Source organism: Vanellus vanellus, assembly GCF_965231255.1.
Source record: "Vanellus vanellus genome assembly, chromosome: 9".
NCBI classification, from domain to species: domain Eukaryota; kingdom Metazoa; phylum Chordata; class Aves; order Charadriiformes; family Charadriidae; genus Vanellus; species Vanellus vanellus.
This window is the reverse complement of record NC_138914.1, coordinates 14433064-14457010: the sequence shown is the minus strand read 5'-3', so window position 1 is coordinate 14457010 and position 23947 is coordinate 14433064. Positions and strand designations below refer to the sequence as shown.

General features: G+C 46.5%; 1 long non-coding RNA gene across 1 annotated transcript in view; it reads right to left on the bottom strand.

The window, feature by feature from the left end:
• Positions 1 to 23349, bottom strand: part of LOC309675495 — a 34395-nt gene extending 11046 nt beyond the window's left edge. The window contains exons 1-5 of the long non-coding RNA XR_014269503.1: positions 23312 to 23349; positions 21024 to 21175; positions 10837 to 11081; positions 9673 to 9760; positions 7626 to 7717 (exon numbers count right to left, since the gene is read on the bottom strand). This is a non-coding gene — a long non-coding RNA (uncharacterized lncRNA). The remainder of the gene's footprint in view (positions 1 to 7625; positions 7718 to 9672; positions 9761 to 10836; positions 11082 to 21023; positions 21176 to 23311) is intronic.
• Between the last annotated feature and the right edge of the window lie 598 nt (positions 23350 to 23947).

Here is a 23947-nt window from a genome sequence, read left to right as displayed (position 1 = left end):
GTCAGCAAACCTGGGAAACACTTTCTAGCGATGAGAAAGACTGCCTCTTATTCGAGCTCTCTGGGTGGAGACACGACAGAGAACAGAATATTAAGAACTAAATCAGAGTAGAGATAGAGTTGTTAATAATGCTCCAGATCTACATACACAATTTGTGTGTACGAATTACTTCTTTAGGTGAAGGATGACAACACGGAAGAATAAACATCACGTCTCCAGAGCAATGGGATGGGTTGCCTATAACTGGGCACTGGCTTTGCAGAATTCTTTGACGTGAAGGAGAATAGGGCACGGCAGCTTCCTACCTGAGCAGCATCCACGTGCATTGCAGAGGGTTGTCCAACAGGGTCTGGTGGGAGCGAGACAGGCAGAGCTGGTCAGAGCAGCAGAGAGCAGAGCCCATACTGTGCTACTGTGCATCAAAACAAATCTTTGAGTGAGTCAATTCCACCCTGGGGCAGTGGAAGGGAATAGACAATCTCTCCAGATCCCTTCCAGCCCTTCTTCCCATGAAGGACTGTCATTAAAATAACTATGAGACCCAAATGATACAGAAGCCACTAGGCCTTCAGCACTTGTCATTCCTGTGACCACATCACAGCATCCCTCTCCCTCCTGTAACAGGGTACTCTTGCCTCTCAGACCTCCATATCTCCCAGGAACTCGCCACAGCAGTGAAGTCAGGATTGTTAAGGGCAAAAAGCTCCTTGCCTTGCCCCGAAATGCAACAATATTATTAGACCTGAAGGACCCAGGCTGTTGGGCTCATGCACGCAGACCCTGAAGGACCAGGGAGCCAGACTGATCCCAGAATGACTAATCGCAGCCTGGGAAAGCAGTGATTTATTTCCGGACCTGGAAGATTATTTTTGTCCTGTATCGTTGCTTTATCCCTCGTAGGGCACTTTATCAACTGCTGTGCAGCAAAGGGGAGGGAGGTGTTGCAGACAATCAGAAAGGGAACGCCTTTAGCAGCCTTTGGACTTCCTGCAACTGTGGATGGGCAAGGTGGGCCAACAGCAGGGAGCTGGGTCGTGCCCCAACCAGTGAGAAACACCTAGAAACTTGAAATCCTGTGTAAATTGGCTTTTTGATGGTTTGGCAAAGGGGGCAGTAGTGTTGGATAGAGGCTTGTAGCCCATTACACTAAATAATATCTAGGGTCAAGCACAACTATGTGAAGGTCAGGTGTGCACTGCTAGATGTTTTTCTGGCACATGTGAAACCTCAGTTTGTCCATGAAGAAGGCCCACATCCTCCCACTTGGGAACAGCAAGAAGACGGGCACACGGGACTCTCTAAAGCCCTGCGAGCTCCTGGGACAAAGCTGTTTAGAGACAGCAGCGATGCTGCACGGGGGGTGAGAAACAACCAACAGCAAATAAAACAGTTAAGAGTTGAGCCAACCTCTCTCCCCTTCTCTCCTCCAGACCAAAAGAGATGGTACTAACATTCGCCCCGTGCAACACAGCTACGAGATGAGACTATTCCCACTGCGGATAATCCCCACAAGGATGCCCAGGCAGGGTGGGTCTCTGCACTCTTTGGCAGAGGATGAGCGTTTCACAGCATCCACCTACATTGCAGTATCCCTTCCACTCCCCTGGGGTGAGGGATAGCCCTGAAAGTGGGAAGCCAGGCTAGGAAGCAGGGCATGGAGAAGGAAGAGTGACAGAGGGAAGAGACAAGGGATGGAGGGAACGAGCTGCTTCAAACAGCATAGCCGCATCTGCAGTAACATGCTCCTGTCTGCAAGCAGTTCCCGTCAAACAGGGAGCCGGAGAGATTTGAAACAACCGTAAACACCTGGATTTACTGATTCAGCTGTGTTGGTCCCTCTGTCTAACAGGAACAAACCTGGGATCCGGTCTAAACGTCAGTCCAACGCTAGTAACAGCCCTCCAGTCCTGCCCTGTCACCACTTACTTTTAGCTGTCTTCAGTCTTGAGGTGCGAAAGTCCAAGTTTACCCGATAACTGAGTTTATCAAAGATTCCTTGTTCAAGATGGAATAACCAAGCTGATGACACCTCTCAGATCCCACTGAGCTGTTACAGCCTCCCCACATCCATTCTACGCAACCACATACTCACCCAGAGGACCCCAACCACAGCCTCAGGCAGTGCTCTGACTCCCCCACCCCACACTCACAACCACCAAAGAAAGCTTAAACCATTGCCTTCAATTTCTTGAAAAACTGGTCTTCCTCACCCAGATCAGAGGCCATCCCGGCTTGCAACTTTACTTCCTTTTCTCCTCGCTCTCCTCCAGGTGCATCAGCTGAATGGGGCTTCCACAGAGGGAGGGAAGAAGGAAGTGATCACAGACAGTACCTACACAACAGCAGCAGAGCTATTTCGCCCCTCATACTGCGCATCGCAGTATTAATGATTTTAAAGAAAACGATTTGCAAAGCTAAAAGCTTAATGTAGTAACAGAAATCAATACCATGCTCAAGAAAATCTCCTGATGCCGGAGACTCTAAAGCATCATTCGGGTAGTCAGCACTGGGGCATTCCCTCCGGTAACGGCAGCCCGGCAGACCATTAAAGGGGGGGAGGCTGCCTTAATTTATTCTCTTTGTCATTCTAATATAGATCTTCCCTTTTCAAATGGTGTTCATACCTTTATACTGCAGTCTGGGTTCATAAATAGAACAAGACCTAAAAGCTAGAATCAATATATCCCACATCGTCTTCAAGATGGGAGGAAGAGAGGACACAGCAAAAAGGAGAGGGTCAAATGCCCTGCTGGCATAAACAGCAAGTTCCTTGACACTGCAGTTTTACCATTTAAAACATGAGTCCAAGTATGGGCTCGAAGTCAGTTAACTAAAAAAAAAAAAAAAGAGAAGAAGAGACAGTCAACCTTGCATCCCCAGAGCAGCTCTCTAAAAATAAAGTCAAGCCTTTTCCAAATGTTAATAATTTATCATGTATCATTACTAATAATACTGATAACCAGTACTGTTCAGATGCAGAAACCTGAGCAGGGAGGCTGAGCTACCCAAGGTGAGAAGCGAGAGAGAAGAGCCAGCTCACCTGCCTGCTGCCCATGCTGCCTTTGGCACAGAAGCATCCCTCCTCCTTTCCCAACGCTCCCTGCCTTCTAGACACGTGAGAATTGCAAGTAATTTACCTGGAACTATCCACAGACAAAACAGTAATTATAAAGGCTCCTTTTGCCTGCAAAGGCAAGCGCTGTTTTTAGGTACAAAAGCAGTTCTGTGAATCCATGGAAATGCTGATCCCTGGTTTCTGAAGAAAACTTAAAATGTTGTGAGACTCTGGTCTGTCTCTCTTTAAGAAAGGATTCTTTCCAAAGTTTGCTTGTTTGTTTTTGTATACCAGACTTCTGCCCTCTGAGCAGAGGTGGAGTATAGGAAGGCATTCCCCTGCCTTGGCCACAGTGGGCTTGAAAATCTTCCTAAAGGAAGCAAGCTCAATAAACAACAGCAAACAGTCCAACAGGCCTCCTCCTTGGTTCCCAAGAAACGAGAAGCAGAAGGAAGCAGATGGAAAAAACACACCACCACTACCCCCAAAAAAAAATACCTGAGGGAAGATTTTGAAAAAGCAACTTGTCAGTGTTTCATTTTGCCCCTATACATCAATGAAATTTGAAGGAATTTGCATGTTGTGGGGAAATTCCAGAATGAAAACTGATCCATGCATGCAAGTCTTGGGCAACTTTAAGAGTCAAACAAGAACTAGCTATAGACAGTTTACAGGCACTGGAACGATGTCCAGGTACAGAAGATGATCTCCAAAAGTTGCAGGGACAAGTGACAGGTTAGCGCACGGGGTTATGAAGTCCCACAGGTCACCCCTGGGTGCTCCGAGCTGTCCCTGTACCCCAGGTTCCTTCATGTGTCCTTAGAGGAGAGTGGGCAGCAGGCACAGAAACTGGTCTATAATTTGTTTTTTTTATATTCTGTTATGGGTTTCTCAATTTGACATTTTCCTAAGGGACAGAGATACTCTCTGCTTCCATTACATACACGTGCCAGATCCATATAGCTCTATTCCACAAGAAAGAAATCCCCAAAGATTCCAACTATTTTTAATTTGCTTAGGCTTTTTATTTAAAACAAACCCTCTCCTGCCACCTACTCAACAAGCACGTGCAACCCTACCAAAACACACTGCTGCTAACGCTTTGCAGCAACACTTGCTCAACACCAAGCAAAGCACATACAAGTCACTAAGTCAGTTGGTAAAAATCAGATCTAACATGTCAAAATATTTCTGTTTCACCCAAACACTCTTAGTTAGTTAGTGCTAAATATTCGTGCCATCTCTTAATCCTTCTGCCAGGCAAGCCAGATTTCCTGCTAGAAAACAAAGCTAAGGAAAGTGTCTAAGATCACAAAGGAATGTTGCCTGAACTGAAATAATAACTAACATCCAATCCCTCAGTCTGTCCTCCTCCAAAAAACGAGGCCCCACTCCTTCCACTTCAGTACATTTCACCTTGGCTTTTATCCACTGCTTATTCCTCTTGTTTCCTCTCTCCTAGAATCCAAATAAATCCGCACAGCACTAACTGAGCTCCTACAAAGCAAACGGTGGAAGAAAGGCATCTCATCCCCTTATTCACCAAACAGCTCTGGCAGCCCGGGACAGCATCCTGCCACGTGTCCCCTGGGGCCACCACGCACGGCTCTGGAAGTGACTCCTTGGGGGAGCACCCACCATTTCCGCAGGGTAGCCCAGTTCTGCAGCTCACTCGCCCTCCCTGATGCTTTGGAGAGCAGCTGCTCTAGCACTGGGGCTGGAACCTGCGATTCAGGCTCGCTGCACGGCCTCCTGGGTTTGCTCCAGTCCCTCAACCCTTCCACCCCCCTTCTTTGGAGCTGAGACACAGCAGAGAGCATCAGGACACGTTTACAAAGCCATGGCTGAGAGTTTGTCCAGAAAGCTCTATGAGCACGAGTGCTTTTGTTTTTACAAGAGGAATGTCTACAGGGCTGCGTTTAGGAAAAGGGTGAAAAAACATCTGTGTGCACACACGGGCAGCGCAGGCACAAGCTGCAGCTGCGAAGCCCCTCGCACTCGGCTGATGCTGCCTGCTAACTGCTGGCATAAATATAGTAACGGCGTTGCACATATGGCAGGCTGTTTAATTTTAGAAATCAAAACTATCAAGTGATTAAGTTAGTCATCCTTCCTCAATTTGGGACCAATACAACAGTACCAGAGGCAGTGGTCATAACCACTGCGGTTTGCGAGAGAGAAAGAGAGCGCATGTGCACGCTCCCGCGGTGGCAGGGAGCACCAGAAACCCCATCCCTGCTCTGCCCAGCCTTGTTTTTCAAAGCAGGATCAGACAAAAGGAAAAAAAAAAACAAAAAAAACCCAACAAAACCCAAAACCACACAACCACAAAACACCTTAAAACAGCCTTCAAATGAAAACCGAGCGCCTGCAGATCTGCACGCGTGTACACGCACAGCCTGCCACACGCTCTGGATGCGGCATAGCAGAACCGCTGCCCTCAACGCGCACTTTCGAGAAGTGAGATGAAAATAACGTTGTGCCAATTGGCCTCCGGCCGCTGGAAGTGGGATACATTCAAATCGCAGCCAGGGATTTGAATTCCCTAAGGGAAACTATAGCGAAGAGGGAAATGGGAGCCCAGTTCAGCCAGCACAGCTGCCCCGGCACAACCGTGTCTGGGTCGGGAGTAAGAGCGAGCCCTGAGCTTGGGCATTGCACAAATCCTTATCACCGGTTGACCAGGTCCTGCTGCGCTCAGCAGCCCAGCCTGTGCCAACGCTTACACACCCTCCCCTGGACAGGAGAGGTCTTGATGCGTGGCAGGAACAGCGGCTTCCTTCGCAGAGCCCCACGGCTTATCCTCAGCTGCAGCACCAGTCGCATCAGGGGGATGCAACCCTGCAAAAACCCATCGGTATCTTTCCCTTCCAGTGAAAACCGGTGAAAGAAGAAAGCAAACAAGTCATGGAGGGATTTTTCTGTTTCTCTAGACAAACACACTAAGAGCAGTTCAAAAGAGGCTAATTAAATTCCAAAATCCCTGTGCAAATACATTAATAATGATTTTGAAATGAGCAGTTAACCAAGGAAGTTTTCAAGGTGGGAAGCGTTTGATACAGAAGAGCGCGCGAAGAAGAGCCGCTCAGCCTACGTTGGGGAGAATCTCTCTGCTTAGCGCACGTGTTCGGGGGAGTGGGCAAAAGCAAATGCTCCTGGGCCCAGGAACAGCAGTGTCCCCAGGCTGCCGGGGGACACAGAAGGCAATCCCCTTTCCTTCCCAGTCACCATGAAGCCAAACAAACACTACATGGCATAGTCATGAGCCTGAATGATCACTGCGTAGCCCCATCGAAGAGCTATTCTTACATATTTCCAGGATGGAGGAAGAGCAAATGGTACTTTTTCTCTCCTGCTGTCACTACAGGAAATTTCCAAACACCAGATAAATCTTTTTCCTCTTCCCACACAATCCTAGTCAAATTAAAGGGAAAAAAAAAATCAGTTGCGTGTAACGGATGTATAACAGTTACTTGTGGGGAAGGGGTTGTCCCATAGTCACAAAAACCTCTTGTCTTATTTTTCGTATTTCCGCAGCTTGCATCAATAACTTCACCGATGGAAAACGTGTATGAAATACTACTATTCTAATAGGAACCAGAGTCTGTCCTCCCTTGTACATGAAGCATGAAATGATGAGAAATGGATAATTTCTTATACTTGCTCTTATGGCAGAGGGGAAAAAATCTGACGTTGTGACATGGCCTCCACTCCCACAGTTCACGGAACCCCTCAATTTTAAATGCTATTGTTCTCACAAGCAAGAAGGGCAATAGTTCCATTCTTCATTTAATGATGGCAAATTGAGATCCACAGAAAAGAAATGATGTGTCCTTGTGAAGTCCTTGGTAGAGCAAGGAATTAAATCCACTGGCTGAGGCCCTAAAAACCAGGCCATCCCATCTTAGTCAAATCTCCAACCATGGTCACAAGATTACCCTTCCTATTCTCTTTCCCTTATTCTCTGCATGTACTGGGTCAAATATAATTACATTTTTTCAGGCAAAAATCTCATGAGATGTTGATTCATATGCTTGTTAAAATCCAGATCCATTATACCTCTCTTTTTGCTTTCATTCACTAATTTTATTGTCCCATAAAATAAAAGATTTTCTGATGAGATATATTCACCATGCCGCCACTACTGCTAAAGGCATACAGCTGCCATCATCTTCCGGAAACATGTTTGTTTAGTTCATAAATCCTTCTTTCAATATTTTGCTAAATACAAAAATTACGCACACGAGGTAATAAATTCCAGGGTCATTCTTCCTTTGGATTTAACAAACAGAACTGCAGTTATTTCCCCAGCCCTGAAGTACCTCTTTTAAAGAGCAGTCAGCAGTCTGATAACTTTAGATAAACCATTTAATTTCCAGAAGGAGCCTTGTCTGTATACACATACAAGTTATAGTCCGCTGGGTGTTCTCCCTGACTGCTCCCCGTTGGGAAGCAGAGGTTTTGGGTGAGCGTGTAACTGGCAGTCTCTGCTTTCTGCATCACAAAGTTGTCTCATTCAAAATTTAAGAATCACTTTTATGAGCCATAAGAAGCTGTATTTGTTACTTACCCCAGCGGATATCCGAGTGTGCTGTTCCGCAGTTTCAACAACTGGGAGAAGATGCCCAACAACTGTTTTGCCACTGCGTGATTTGTAGGAAACTAAGAGAGAAAGTAGGAAATAAAGATAGAATAAAAAATGACCAAGAACTGTGACAAAATAATTTAGGAGGGAAAACAGCGAAAGAGTGGAATAGCTATGCAGCTTTGACTCGTGTTTAAATGCTCCAAGAAAGGAAAATTACTTAGAGGTAAATCCAATTGGTAGAACCATAAGAGAAGGAAGGAAGTTGGCTGCAAAATCCCACTAGACCACCAGGAAAAGCCTCCGAGCAGTTCCATTTGTTATGCTGTGGTGAATCCCGCCTAAGAAAGGGATAGAACTCACATTTAAAAGCAGCTCAGATAAAACAGATTGGAGGTGTGCGCTTACCATATGTGAGTACACGTAAGTTGCCTTTAATGTAGCTAAAACTTGCACACTGATAGCAGCAAAGACATAGGCAGAATATGTCAGTGGAAGCCGCTCATCTACATCTCCATGACTTCAGACAGAAGCAGCCATGGCTGATACACAAGTTTCTGTGAGAGCTCTGTGTAACGAAATGCATGAAAGACCCGAGATGTCCAGAGATGGCAGAAGACCTCCAGGACGTCAAGATTTGTCTCCTTATAACCATCCAATTCACTCCCAAGCTTGCCCTAGGGCTGGGGCAGCAGAGCACACGAACGAGCGCTCCCCACAGCATGCAGGAGGACAACAATTCCCACCCAGACCGCTCGTCTTCCCTTGTGAAATTTCACACAGGTAGATCACAACCTTTTTGCGCAACTGCTGCAGCACACGTCTCCTGCTAATGTGGAGCTGCTGAGCATCCGACCAGGAAAGACGGCCCTAGTAAAGGGCTTGCACCATTTGGGTTTGCACTAGGGCCCTTTGCTGGGCATACAGGTGTCCCCTCACCCTGCCAGCACAGGGTTCAGAGATCCTCCACAGACAGCAGCCCTGGCTGATGAGCATAGCAGCTCACCGCCAGTGATGTGGGGCAGGCAGCAGAATTTCTGAGGGAGTGAATCTGCCATACTGGCAAAGGAATGTTTTGCCCACCTAATGCTTCCTTTTGCCCACCTAAAGCTCTCTAGAAACAGCCAGTATTAACAAGTGCAGAGTAAGACCCCACAAAACCTCCTGTCTGGAATCTAGGGACTGCTCATCAAGAACGTCAGTGCTCTTGGGCAAAAACATCGTTAGATTTTTTTTCGCCTGTACTTTTTTATGCATCCTGGGGTAAGGATTTCACCCCACTGTTCTCATTACAACAGTACTGAGCTCATGAGGGGGAACGGTCACAGACTGAAGACACTGACTGCAGAGATTTTACAGTCTTTTTCAAATCGATGACTATAGACATGCCAGGCTAATCCTGATTAGTAACAAACACCTCCGCTGTGATTATATTGATAACACTGTGCCACCACAGTGAGGTGGACCTCACTTAATTCCCACAGCTGTGTCTGGTATTTTAGCCACTACTTCATCCTTTTTCTCTCTTGTCTACTCCTCCACATATGGGTACAATTAAGAAAAAGGGAAAAAACCTAGGAGCTATTATCAGAATTGTAGACTCCAACCACCACTAGTTCTCCCTCCGAGGACTGCATTCCCGTTGGTTCTCCCTTTTCCTACCTGACCTCAGAAGTGCTGAGACACCTTGTTAGCGTGAGTCTCTCTTATTGTCTGGAATATGACAGGATAAAAAAAAAAATAATCCCAAGGCTAGGTTGCCTGGGGAAAGGTGCTACATCAGCATTTCAGGTCCCTGTGCTGCACAGGTATTTGAACACCTTATGGGCTGCTCTTAGAGACAACAAACCCTGGCTAAACGCCTCTAGGTGAGCAGTGAGATGACAGCCAGCCGGGATGACCTAGCAGTATGGCCAGTATGCAAGTACTCAGACAAACATTGTGGGACAACAATGGAAAGAGCTGGCACATGCAAAGCATCAGTTATTTGGGAACAGAGACACCTCCTTGACTGTGCTAAAGCACGCCATACCTTAATAAGCCCATTTCCAAGGTAGCTTTCATCATATGCAATACAGCAGTGTCAAACGCCAAGGAACGTTTCATACATCTGCAACATACTGTAATGTGAAAGAACACAGAGGTTGGTTACACCAGACATCAAGCATAAACAATTATCTGCTTTAACCAGCCGTCCTTTTTGTCAGAAGAGGTACAATGTCAGAGCTCAGACGCTCGAAGGTCAGCCAAGCTGGTCAGTGGGCCACAGCAAGGCACCCTGGTGTTGTCTGATCGTCAAAAGCAGGAGAACCCAGGGTCAAGATTTTGTTCCTCATTCAACATTGACTCACTACATAACCTTGAACAAGACGCTACACCACACCTTCTCCATGTGGAAATGGTAGAATTCACCCATTTCCTTGTGCTTTTTTGTGTGGTGCAATTGGTGCCCATGAGGTACTTTCAGGTCACTGGCTCAAGGGTACCAGGCAAGAGCAGAGCCTGACTGTTGTAATACATCCTGGGCTTATGCTACACGATGTTAAGAGCCTGGGTCAACGTACGTGAATTTTTTCCAGCGCTCCATGAGTTTTTCTGCATAGCAAAGTTAAAGCAAGCGAGAGAAAGAGAGACGTTCCCATTTGATTGGCTGTGACTAGCTGCAATTAAAAACTATAATTTATTACCCTGGATTACGAGTATAATTTCAATGCAGAGAATTAAGGTTTTCTTCTGAGATGGAAATAAAGATTAATTTTTAATTTCCTTTCTCACTGCACATTTAAGAGCAATGGACTCCATAGAAAACTACAGGTCAAAATAGTTTTATGGAGGAATGACAATGTTCCGTTGCCGAATAATTTAATGCTCTTGCTGCCTTTTTAATATTTGACTGCAGCTCCCTCATGCGAAACAACGGCAGCAGACGCTATACACGTTTGCTGCAGCACTCAGGTCAATGTGACTTTGAAACAACAAAGTTTCCCTGCTCAGGACTTGGGCAGCTCTTGGAGCTCCCTGACGCAGGGAGCTGCCTTCCACGAGAAGGACACAGGCAGCCCTTCCCTCGGGGCAGGCAGCTGGGCTGGGGATGGGAAGAGCAAAAATGAAATGAAATGAAAGCCCGGGGGAAGCAGAGAGCACCAGAATGGACCAGCACCTGGGGAGGGGATAGCTGCACAGGATGTGCACCTACCTCAGATGCGGACGGGTATGTTCAGATAGAGCAGGAGAAGCACTTCCATCCAGGAAACACTGCCGTAGGACAGCAGAACTCGGTGGTTTTGCCCACAGGCAGAACGTGCTATTCCAGTTCCCGCAGCACACCAGCAGAACACAGGGAGAAAGTGTGAAGCACGAGGTCCCGAGTTCTCTTGGTTTCTGGCACCACAAGCAGGTCACCGCCTGCCAAAATTGCTCCCAGCCCCTGGAGAAAACAGCCTGGGAAAAGCGGGAAAATCCACACCATTACACAGCGCTTCCGAGTGATCTGTCCAAGAAAATCCAACGCAGCACGAGAAAGGAGAGGACATCTGCGTGCATCCATTCTGCCCATAAAGAGCATCTCTCAGGACAGGCTCTTCTGTTGCTGTTCACAGCAGGAGGACACCATCACATGCCTTAGGCCCAATATTTGACCCTGGGCAACTGGCAGTGAACGGAAACATCACTGAAATTCAGAAACACTTTAAATCATTGCTCTAGTAGTAGCAATTAACAAAAAAACACCTGCCATACTAATGACTCGGATCCCAGTTAATTGAATAACCCTGTGCTGACAGAACTGCATCCTAGATGGCCTAATAATAGGCCTTTCCATTGCAGGGTTTTTAAAATTTATTGGCATCTTATAACTGGTATCTTGGGTTATAAATGGGATTAGATGCCTAAGTGATGCAACTGCTGTTCTCATGAGGGTTAAGCTGAGCGCTGTGCAGGGTCACGGGGAGGAACATCCCCTGGGGACAGTACTTTCAACGAGGACCAAACCCTTTGAGTGCTGAAGATCCCTAGCTCTCTTGATGGCTTTTAGTTGAAATCTGTTTGAGGAGGAGAAAGAAGATTTTTCTGTTAAATCCCTTCACATATGGATCTCAGAGGGGGTTCAGACAGAATAACAAAGCCAGTTCTCAATGTTTCAGCAGTCCCTCTCCCTCCAGGGCTCCTAGGAGGCATCTAAAGTACATCCATTTTCAGTGTAGAACATCAGCAAAATTAGGCAGCCAGTTTAGGACAAGCCAACACCAGCTTGCTACTGGAATCCTGGCACATAAACTGACCCTGTGTGAAATGGCAGTTTCATGAGGGATCTCCTCAGGCGCAGTGCACGGCTCTTTTTGCTCCTTAGACTGTATGCTCAGGTCTACCAAGCCCAGGCCTCAGGAGGCTGCGAGGGGCTAGTCCCGAGTCAGGAGCCAGGGATGCGCACCACTGTGTGACTAACTTTAACCCCATTATTTTAATTCTAAAAAACAAAACCACCAGAAAGTCCCTCCCACAAAAGTCAAACGATGCCACTTTCTTTCCGCGGTCCCTCCCTTCCGATATTGACATATTTTCTCATCCCCTCCAAGGCTGACTGGATCAGCTTCCCGCTAGGCTGAGCACTGAGCTGCAGGCTAATACCATGAGTTACAAAATGGAGCTTTTATGGCCATAAGGGACCTCAGATCACTCATGGTGGGTAGCACACAGCAAGGACGTGCTTCATCCCAGGATGGGAGAACAAGACAAGCATTTTTCAAGTTGCCACTGTACAACTTGAGGAATCATCCCCTTGCCAAGGAATCGAGTCTTTTCTGGGATGTGAGGGTTTATTAGATGTACTTACTTCCCTAGCTGGTTAGGAGAAGGCAAAAGCTTGATTGCTTCTTGCCAGACTGGGAGATGCCAAGAATCACACAAACAAAACGTATTCAGGCATATTACAATGCATCTGAAACCCACACGTCTCTACACAAACTGTATCTCAGCCTTTTCATGTTGAGACTCAAAACAGAAAATATAACACCCGCAAACACAGCTTCCCATAACCCTCGCTGCCCAGACAGCATGGCCGCTTTGAGTCTGCTTCTTCTGCTGAAGCAGGGACAGCTCTAGCCGTTTGATGTATATCTGCCCATACCAGCTCAGGCAAAGCCTTCTCAGAGCTCACAGGAAAAAGCAAGACAAGTAGTTGTTTGGGAGCCCTCTACAGAAAGCAGAGAAGCTGAAAAAATTAGGGCAACTGAACGGGGAGCGCTTCTTCCTTCTAGTCAGGACTGGTCCCCAAAGCAAATCTCTTTTTTTTTTTTTTTTTGCATGAGATTTTAGAAAGATACTCTAGCCAACTGCAGTTACAAGAGCTGCTCCAGCACTTCTTGCAGCAGGGGTGTTAAGTAACACCCAGACTGATTTCTACTTCGGGCATTTATCACGTCCTGACACCTTACAAAATTCTCTGCAGATTTCCAGTTGCCTACATTATTTTCCTGCGCTGTCTGTCCTAAACAATTGTGCCCAGACATTGTTCGCTTTCATCAATCACGTTTCTATTCCCTTGTGGCTGCCTTTCAGCAGTGACTGAAGCACTCGCTAACTACAACAAGTTTTCTTCTGATGGCTGAAGACTCACAAATCCTGTGAAGGGGATACACATCAGTCTGCATACAAGTGGACTTTGGGAGGACGCAGCGCTGTTCAGCCCAAATCACCCAGAATTTAGGTCAGTTTTTCAGAAGTACTTCCACCTCTCCTGCTGGCATGCTTGTGGCCACCTTTGCCAAATACCCCAGATCTTTGGACCACTTGGAAAGTCTGGACTCCAGCTTTGGAGCCCCAGGGAAGCAAAGGAGACACAGAACCACCACCTCCTATGGAGCGTCCTTTTCACAGGCATTAAACATCAGTCCTGTGTCTATGAGCCCACCTCTGGTATAGCCATTGCCTGAGTGCAAAGACTGGTATGTGTCTCCGGAAATGGAGTTTAGATGTTTGTCTTATCTGAACAAGTTCAGTGACTGAACACGCTGCACAAAAGAGCGTGAGCAACCCTGACAAAGCAACTGCCGCCTCCTTATCACGGCCTCCAAAAGGACTGAAAAGAATCAAGCGTCAGAGACTTATCTCTTGAGAGATGTTCAGCGCCCATGCCTGGCTTACCGATCAGCTCTAACTCCCTTTTTCACGAGAGTTTTTCTGCCTTGTTTTTGGCCACACAGTACAGCCTTGCCACTTCCTGAGGGTGGAGGAGTGGCGAGGGGAAGGGGGGTGTGGAGGATGGGCCCTCTTTGCCCATGCTATTGTCTTGTATTTCTGGACAATGGGATGTTTTTACCCCTGACAATTTTACCGTTGTGATAACCGTAACAAGCGGTCATCCCGGTATCACAGTAAGGTTCTGAAGTTTTGGGTGATGACAACGAAGCGGAGGCTGTGGACAGGTTTCCTTGAAGCCACGTAAACCTGGGCTCCCTGTGTATGGCCTCCCCACGCACTCAAAGCTCAATTTGGGGTCCTGCTGCCAGTGTGCCAGCTGCAGCAGTGAGAAGTGCTCACCCTGAGATGTGAGAGGGCTCTTGGTTGTGGCCTACTGCCGGTTCCAGAAAATACAGGTTTGGCACATGTCCCGTGCACTGCAACGATTGTTCCAGTCCCTGTTGGGCTGGTGCAGCTTTAAGACTTGTGGGAAGAGACTTGTATTCAAGAGAAGGGATGCTGCAACGTTAAGAGAAGAATCAGTATAGTCTGAAGGGTTAAAAAAAAAAAAAAGTCAGTCGGAGGAATATTATAGACCAGGCAGAAGGAAACACGTACGCTCCTTTCAGGAACAAATGCTCCCATATATATGCACTGGCTCCTCCACTTCTTCCAGTTGCACTGGGCTGTGTGTCCTACGCCTGCCACAACACTCCTAAGCAAGGTAACCTACCACATCACAGAAACATTGCCTTTCACGACAGTTTTCTCAATAACCCTCCAAAATACTGCTTCTGCCATGAAACATGCCAGATCCTTCGAGCCCCTTCGCCGCCTGCTCAGTCAGCTGGCATGGGATTTCCAACAGCACCAAGCCCCGCTCCAACAGCTCCCAGCAAAGTCAGTGGAAAAACACCTTTTGGTTTCAGTAGGAGCAGAGTTTGGCCAATCCTGAATGCTATTGGAAACCCTTCGCTAACGGATAGAAAGACCAAACACAGAGATACTTGATTCTGGGCCATAAGAGATCAGGCCAGAGGCACCAGTGAGCAGGAAGGATGACACCAACAGCTTAGACAGGACAAGGCATGCGAAGCAAATCACGCTTTACTCCAAGAATAGCCTCTGGAAACTAGTACGAGCCTTTTAGGTTATGGTGTTACTCAGCAAGAAGAGAGGCATCACAAGTGTCTCTCCTTGATAGTGAGACACACCTGCCAACTGGCATTTCTACATTTTTGGTGTCTGGAAATAATGACTTAACTCTGTCTGCCAGAAACAGGTTGGGGTGGGTCCCACAGCAGCCCCCTTTGGGATGCAGTTATAATGGCCATGATGTGGAGTCCCCTTCCCTGGAGATTTTCAAGACCCGCCTGGATGCAGTCCTGAGTAATGTGCTCTGGGCAATCCTGCTTTAGCAGGAGAGTTGGACTAGATGATCTCTAGAGGTCCCTTCCAACTCTGATAATTCTGTGATTCTGTGATCTTCAGCTGGTCTCCTGAGGTTCCCCATGTTCAAGATGGTAGAAATTCAAACACACATAACATCAGCTCCAGCAAAGGAAGATTCTGATTCTCACTCACACTCAAATCCTCAACCAAAATATCCTAAAACAGGTCATAACAGTTTCTGTCGCCACTTACAAGGGGTTTTGATCTTCTTTCATTGCCTCATCCAAAGTTCTCAAATCTAGACAAGCAAACTTACTGATTTATACAGACCTATAAACTAATATACATGCTTTTCAGACCACTTTTTGAATTTTGATATTACTTAAATAACTTTTTTTCTTATTGTCTCTGGCACTTCGAATGCCGAAAAAGTGTAAAATTAGCATCGTGCTTTATTCTCAAAAAAACCAGCACCTCTGCCCTCAAAAGCTCGGGGTCTAAGGCCAGATGTATCATGAGAAGGGTGTTAAAAACACCGTAGAGAGAGTTATAGCAATAGCACCTCTTGGTTACATGGCTATTCTTATTTGCCATTTGCTCACTTAAGCTTGGGGGGAAGACAGCAGCGTTTAAGGACTGTGCAGAGCCAGAAGACCTGCAGCCCAGCCCAGCCCTGCTCCTCCCTGCCTGCACGCAGCCCTGAGCAGGTCACCTTACCCCTTCTGCTTCCCTTCCCTCTGCCCAACTGTCCGCCCTGGCTACCAGCGTCCCAAGCTATTTGTAGCAAGGCGTATTTCCCCGAGGCATATTCTGTGCCTTGTTCAGTGAAGCCCTACTATAATCTAAGGCCTCTAGGCACTTCCGTAACACGTATTTTCAATAATAATATGAAATGGATACTAACTGGTTGTGCAAATATCTCCCCGTTCATTTCCATATTTAAAAATTTCTCCTCCAGAAAACAGAAATAATCAACACAAATGTCGGTTTGTAAGCAGGCAAGGCTGAATTAACAACAGATGATGTTTACAGAGAGGCCTTGCTGGTGGAGCTTTGCACAGTCAAAGTTCTTTTATCAGACGTTCTCCAAACAGCCCCGCTCTCATTCTGTGATCTGCTTAACAGATACCACAGGGGTTGGCGGGGAGGTTTCAGCTGGCAGATAACAACTAGTACTTGAACCCCTTTTTCTGTGCTGCAGAGTTTGCAGGTTTGGCACACTGGTCATCGCAAGCTCCACTTAGGTCATGGCTTCACCTCAATCCATGCAGGTCAGAACGGAGCTCCACAACAGCTGCTCAAACCCCTCCGGCAACAGTACCAGAACCTGAGCTACAATAAAAGCTTCTCGACTATTTTTCATTGGGCTTTTTCTGCGGGAGGATATAAACAAGGACCCACTAGGTAAGACAGTGCTCGTCTCCATCGTTGCCCATTAGGGCTGCTAGTTTAAATCACAGCCTGCCATTTCTCAAGCTTGCCTGAAACGGGGTCACTTGAGACAAGGCCCCAGACCCTCACCCACAGGATCTATGCCATAGGACATGCTTCAACAAAAAAATGTCTGTACAGCAGCCTTTGCTGCAGAGAAAAGTAAATACTTACACGTCCCTGAAGTACTGTTTTGAGACTGGGGGTAACTGAGAACTACCAAAAAAAGAGAAAAATTCAGCAGAGACTGTAGGTGGTCCTGGCTGGCTGCTGCCCATGGGGCACCCATGTTCCTTGGCAATCCACATGAGAAGAAACTTTATCACAGCTGAGGCCTACTGGACAGAACTCTGAGAAAAGGACATTTTGGTTTGAAATGTTTTCCTCTTACAGGCATTGAATGAAGAGAGGAAAAAAAGCCCAACAAAAACCCCAAGTTCTGATGAGAAAGATAAATTCTCAAAAACAGTGACAGACGCCCAGAGCAGATACCAGAGGAAAAATGCCACCAAGATCCGATTAGCCCAGTGAATCAGCGCTGCGGACAGTATCTCTAAACCAAACAACTCTTCCCTTTTACCCTCCCACACTCTTCTTCCCATCATCGCAAAGTTCTCCCAGCCCACAGCCCCTCTGCCCATTGCTCGCACACACGTACCCTGACCAGCGGGCTCGATGCTGTCAACGTTGGCTCACGCAATGTCCACCATTGATGCTGATGAAGTCAACACGGGCGGAGGCACGAGGCTGCCGGCTTAGTGAGCTCCATGCAGCCAGAAGCACACAGGCAGGTTAGCTCAGGAAAACTTATATGCGATTCGGTCACAGCTGGGCAGATGTACCTCAAGTGCCTTCCATCAGTCAAAGTAAGAGAGGAGAGCAGCGCGGGACAGACTGCCTCTGCTCTCAGCCAGCGTCCCTGGGAAAGGGAAAACTATAAATGCTGTGAAGGGCACTGAGGGGATCCTGCTCTTCTTCCACAGGACTGAGCTGCTCCTTTTCTTATAGGCAATGAATAACAGCCACAGTGAGGGTCATGGTAGTGACTGGAACAGCAGCCACGAGAGGAAAAATTATCTCCAGAATAACCTATTGTGGTCGAAGAGTGTAGAGGCAGGAAGAGGAGTGGCAGGAGGATCCTGTCCTGAGCTGACAGAGGAATTCAGTCAGGTTTTTGCTATTTACAATCCCCCTGCTAATTAACTAGCAGACCTTTCAGTGACGCTTCCCAGCAGCGAGACTATTACCATACAACTGACCGTAAGCAGCCTCGTACCCCTCCCGTGCCCACCAGATCGAGTCACAGTTCCCAGACCAAACGGGTACCGTTTTGGTCTCCCCAAACTCAAGAGGCAAACCCAGGAGACCAGTCCTGGAGCAGATGAATACCTCAGCCTTGCCAAACCACTGGCAGCAGGTTTCCCGTGTAAGCACAAAGCCAGGCTCTACTGGGCAAGCTGCGAGGGAGCCGTGCGAGCCCCCCGGCCCCAGAGCGAGCCGGTGCCACTACGCACAGCGGCTCTCGCAGGCCTCTCTTCTGCGGCCAGTATCACCAACATCTCCATGGAAATAAGCTTTAACAGTTGCTCTGGATCCAGCAGGAGGAGCTGGCTAAACACACGTTTTTGTCTTAATGTAGGGCCTAAATAAACAGTCAAATAAGAACTCGATTTAAAAAAAATCCTGTAGTTTAAAGGATTCCCTCAATTCTCTGTATTCCGTTTTATTCCCATGGCAACTGATGTAAGTCTGATCTGCAGCCCAAGTATTTTCTCCTGCCTACTTTTCCAGTATAACTGGAAACACATACACATAAATATACATACAAATTTGATGTTGGCTTGTATGGGTTTTTTTTGCCAACACTGCAACACCTTTATCCTAAGTAACTGGTGAAAAATGACTACATTCTGTAAATACACATGTCAACCCCACTGATATGCAGGCAGAACACCTACACAGCTGAGGGATCCAGAGCTACCCAAGGCTCCCTACGGTACAGCCGATGCCTGCAGTGCAGGGGCTTGGTTAACTCTCAGCTTCCAGCCATGGCAGAGCCCGTTCACGCAGACATCGGCGCACAGACTAGCCCGTTGGTTGCCCACACTGACTCAGCAGTAGCCCAGCTACTTTTACGCGCTGACTGCAAAGCCAGCAGAGTTCAGCCAAACGTCACACCAGCACCACCTTTCCTAATGTCCGTCCTCCTTTAAGGCCTTGCTGCTACCGCCATGCCCTTTGGCGGGAACATCAATTTTTACTCCACAAACTGGGTTCTGGTTCCGTGGCTAACAAAGGTCAGATTCAACCACAATTCACTTACCAGTTATGAGCTGGAAGCAAATGGAAAGACCCCCAGTTTAATTATTTGGTTTAAACAGGCATGTATAAAACCATCATTTCAGTTTTTGGGTCTTCACTTAAAATTTTGTCTTCTGCTGGCAAAACTGCCACGCTGAGCCCTCTCGAAATCCTACCTTATGGTAGCAAGAGGCTTGCAGGACCGGCTCTTTATTTGACACCCCTTCCAATGTATTTAGCAGGGTTTGGATAACTTTTCAGAGGGCCCATAGCCCTGTCGCTAAAACATACATTTCCTGAGACCCTTTAAAAACTTTGTAAAATATTTTGCACCTCAGCACCTCCAGCCCTTATGCGATTTCCACATCCGTTAAATAACAACAAAACAGCTTGCTCCTGAGTTGTGAGCATGCTCTTTCAGAGGCCAGGAGGCAAGCTGTAAGGACTCCGCAAAATTGTCAGATATGTGCACCTGCTTATGAGTGGATATTTTGTCCCATATTTTTGTAGTAGGAAAAGAAACCTGAGGTTTTACCTGACAGCTTCTTACAATCCAGCCAGTGTAAGGTATAATACAGTCTTTTTTTTCCCCTTGCTTCTCAGATCTCAGGAGCGTGTGCCAAAAGACTGTCAACTTGTTAAAAGTACATTAATGCAAATTCCAGAGCTTTCAGTTATGTTTATGCTAATAGAAAGCCTCCCGCTCTGTGACAGGCCCAAGTGAAGAGTCAGTAACAGGAAAATTAATTCCAGCTGTTGAAATTGATTTAAAACTAGCTTATTCATAATAATAATAATAATAAGAAAAAAAAAGAATTCCTGAAATAAAAATAAAAAAGGGAAATACAGAAAGCACAAAATCATGTTTACTGCATGAAAGCAGAAAGGGTTCTCCTGTTGGGAAGAAATCTTCCAAATTTAATCAAGCCTGGTTAGAAGAAAGCTCTAGCTTGTTATCGGGTTGTAAGTGTAGATTAACATGAAAAGAATTAGCTATGTGCACAGCCTGAATTTGCAAAGGAAACACAAGGGTTTTGTGCATGTATTTTGTTTTATATTCCTTGTGTCTAATCCACAAGCGAGGAGACCAAATCCAGGCTGCAATGGGACAGGTAGTATTTTAGATGATAATGGTTGCGTACTGAGCATACCAGAGCTCCTGGGTGGGAAGATTAGCTACCCATGACCGCTGCATTTATTCAGCGCCTTTACATACGTTTTTGCTGACTTGAGTTCTGAGCGATTTCCATGTTTAGACAACCCCAGTCTTGGGATCATATACCCCAACTTTGCTGGGGTTTCAGAGTTCAAATCAAGACCTAGTTGTGAAATTGCTGGCTGGTCTGCTGTTTCTAAAATGATCTCAAATGTTCATATCCTTGATCTAAATATCAATTTTTTTTTTTTTTTAATTTCCCAACGGTGATCCTCCTAAGGTCCTTGACTATGTAAATGTGCAGCCCCAAAAGTTGAAGGAACATAACACCTTTCAAAATTCAGTTTTGAAGTGGAAGGGGAGGCAGTCTTTAAAAATTTGTTCAGATACAGACATTCAAGAATTCAACACCTACAACTGGAATCAGATTTGAAAATACATGGTGTTCTCATTTAGCCAAAGGAGCTGAGTTTCCAAAGCACACAACATCCACTGGCCTCTGCTGTAACACCCCCCCCAAGTATAGGATCTGTCTCTTTCCTAATGAGCGCTTCTGAAATACCTGAAGTCTTATTTAGGGTCCTGCACAGATGCCAAGGCCTATTTTTTGCCACAACCGCATCACCTGATTAGGACCATATTCCTTTCCGCTTTTGAAGGGACTGATCCGGAGTGCACTGTAATTAATACAAATCTCTGCATCGACAGCAGCAGAGTTCACATCCCGCTTTAAGGGACAGTCTTGCATTTCGTTACTGAGAAGCCCTAATAGCCTTCCACAGACTGTGTTCACCGCCCTCATCTCTTAGTTCCATATCTCTGAGGCTTCTCACCTTGTATATATTTGCATTGCCTCCATTTACAACACCATACATTTTTCACAGGGGTGGACGAAGGGGCAAAGATGGAGCGATGCCATGACTTACGTGGATCTTACCCAACTTATGACACTGAGGAATTCATGTGCGTGGGTGGATGTGAGGATAAAGCGTTGGACCAATTTCAGCAAGAACCTTGAGAGAAGCCAAGTCAAACCCATGGTTACGCAGGAAGCTAATAAAGGACGCCGGCTCTAACCCTGTAAGAAAAGAAGTGGGCTGGTGAGTTTGCAGGAGGTTGCTTCCTTTCGAGGGGGAAAAGGGGGAAGGAAGTTTCTCTAGAACTCCCACTAGAATTTCAGAAATTTGCCCCTTTATTGTCAACTACCCAGAATCAAGATAAAACTTACAGCACGCCACAGCTCAGTCAAACAATGAAATGGGCAGACTAACTGCCGAAATGGAGACGCTGTCGGTTCAGAGACTGACAGTACCCCTGACTCACACCATCAGAGGAAGGAAAGAACAACAATAAAGCAAGCGGGGGCTATTTCTCAGAGTGCACCCCATGACTTCTGCTAGCACATGCCAGGAAAGAAGGACACTGCGCATTTTAAACCAAGGAATGTGCAGCTAGAATCATCATTTGAACTTAAAAGGGCCATTCACAGCTTTATCTACCAACTGTAGTCAATTCATGTGGGGAAACGAAGCATTGCAAATTAAATGAAAACCTGATTAGTAAAGGAGGCGGAGGGGATATCAGCCTTGGCAGGACTGATACTTCTCTCCTGAAAAATGAGGTTTTATGGGTGGAAGCAGGACGAATTTTCTCTGAGGGCTGGTATTTCCCTCTGTGGCACTCACTCTGTCCTTGCTCACCCCATTTTGGGCTTGTTCACCAGGCTCAGACCATTTTCAAGCAAACTGCCAGGCTCCTGCTTCTGCTCTAACGCGAGTCAGGCTTCTACCTGCCTTTAGCTCCCTTGGCCCAAAATCAGCAACGCAAACCCAGGAATTCAAATACTTCCAGTTTGGGGAGGGGGTTGGTGCTGTTTGTTTTTAATAACAATCAGCTTTGGGTTATTTTTCTCTGCTTTCTGGATCATGAGTCTTTCAGGCATCACCAAGTCACTCTTTCAAATTACATGGTGGGGGGTGGTGGTGTGGAGTTCACAGAAAACATAAGGACTAGAAACATGCCTTTGAAATGAAGCTAAAATTCTCAAGCAGTTATTTAATTCCCAACGACTGGGCACTAAACAACGAAAAAAATATCACTATCCTCTCTAGAAAATGCTGGTGCTGCAAATCCCCTCCTCCTACATATTTCTTATTCACATAAAGGAAGTTTGACTTGAGAGGCGAGTAAAGACAATCAGGATTTAGCCCTTTGACTTAAAGAAAAGAAACTGTTACTATCCCAAATCCATAATAAAGAACAAAATCATAAGTCTATTTTCCCCAAACAAATGGGGTTTGCTCGCAGCAGGCAGTAATCACATGCAGTAAAAAGTCAGGAAAAAGTCCGGACCAAAGCCCAGGAGGAACACGCACACAGGGCAAGGTTAGATGGACTCTTCTGCCTTGCTTTTGCAGGGGTTTTGAGCCCACTACTCTAGTCAGAATGGTGGCGAAACATAGGGATTTGGGGGGGGGGGGGGGGGCGGGGAGTAACCATCACCTCAGTAGCTTCATGGTCGGACTAGTCTGAAGTGATTCCTGCGCCTGCAGGGAAGACCAGAATATGCAAGATCCCACACGCACAGGGTCGAGGTCAAATTCTCCATGTGCTGCCCTGTTCCACATCCCTCTGCAGAAGGCTGGGCTGGCCAGAAAAGCCAGAACATTTCAAACAAACTTAACATTGTCCACAGCTAATCGGATGTTTCCTAAAACACTATTTTAGCTGTGCAGCACACATACACCTCCTGCTGGATCAGGCCTTTATTTCAAAAAGCTGTAGCTATGGAAGAAAGGAGCTGAACTCTTTTACAAGGCATTAAGTTTCATTTGCAATTACTTTAGATTTTATTGCACTACTGAATATAACAGGTTCATTAACTGGGCCAGCAACATTGTATCCATATGCCTTTTTAATAGAGCTTTTCTGTTATTGTTTCCTTATTGGTCTTTTCCCTTTGCAACATGCAACTGGATTTTACTGGCGTCCAGCTTTTGCAATAGGTCCCAGGTGGCTCCTCCAAGCACCTTATTTGTTAATTTGATGGCTGAACTGACGGTACGAGGAATGAAAAACGCTTTACGAAATGCCCAAGATGCTACTTCACAAGAGTGGCAACAACCCAGCAAACGTTCCCCAGCGTACGCCCGCCAGGCAAAGCAGTACCCTGTCCCGTTCGTCCCTGGAAGGAAGATACCCTTGGCTAACACACCTGCTTTTCTCTGCAGCTCACTGTGACTGCAGTTGGATGGACGGAGGAGAGCCATAACAAATCACCTCGTGAGTCACGGTGGAGATCCCTGTGCTGCGCAGGGATGGAGCCGCAGCAGACAGCTCCACGGGGACAGAAGACAGGACTCCTGCAAACGTAAGCTTCAGAGCACCTGCAAGATTTAAGTGTTCCTGAAAGACAGTCAATAAGTGAAAGAATTGGGCTGTAAATTTGACAAGCCATAGAGAGCTTCCATAGAGATAGAGAACATAATTTTTTCAAGGACAAAGCCTCAAAAAAATCTGGTTCAGTCCAACAGTTTCCATCAGGAATGTGATGACCACGTTTCAAAAGAACTGAGCACCCACCAGCATCCACTTTGCTAAGTGCTTTCAAGAGCTTGAGCTCCTTTGAAAACCTGGTTCCCCAAGCAAGATACCAGCAGCTGATGGTTAAACGTGAAGGGCATACACTGTTCTCTTGCTCTTGCCTTGTTAAATAATGCATTTCTTTCTACAGTGGATAAGCACTGAAAAGCCTCATGGAAGAAATACATCTAAAGGAGGGATTGGAATAGAGAGATAAGCCGATGGTGGAGAAGGGAGTTCCACTTGCAGAATTCTATGTCAAGAATTT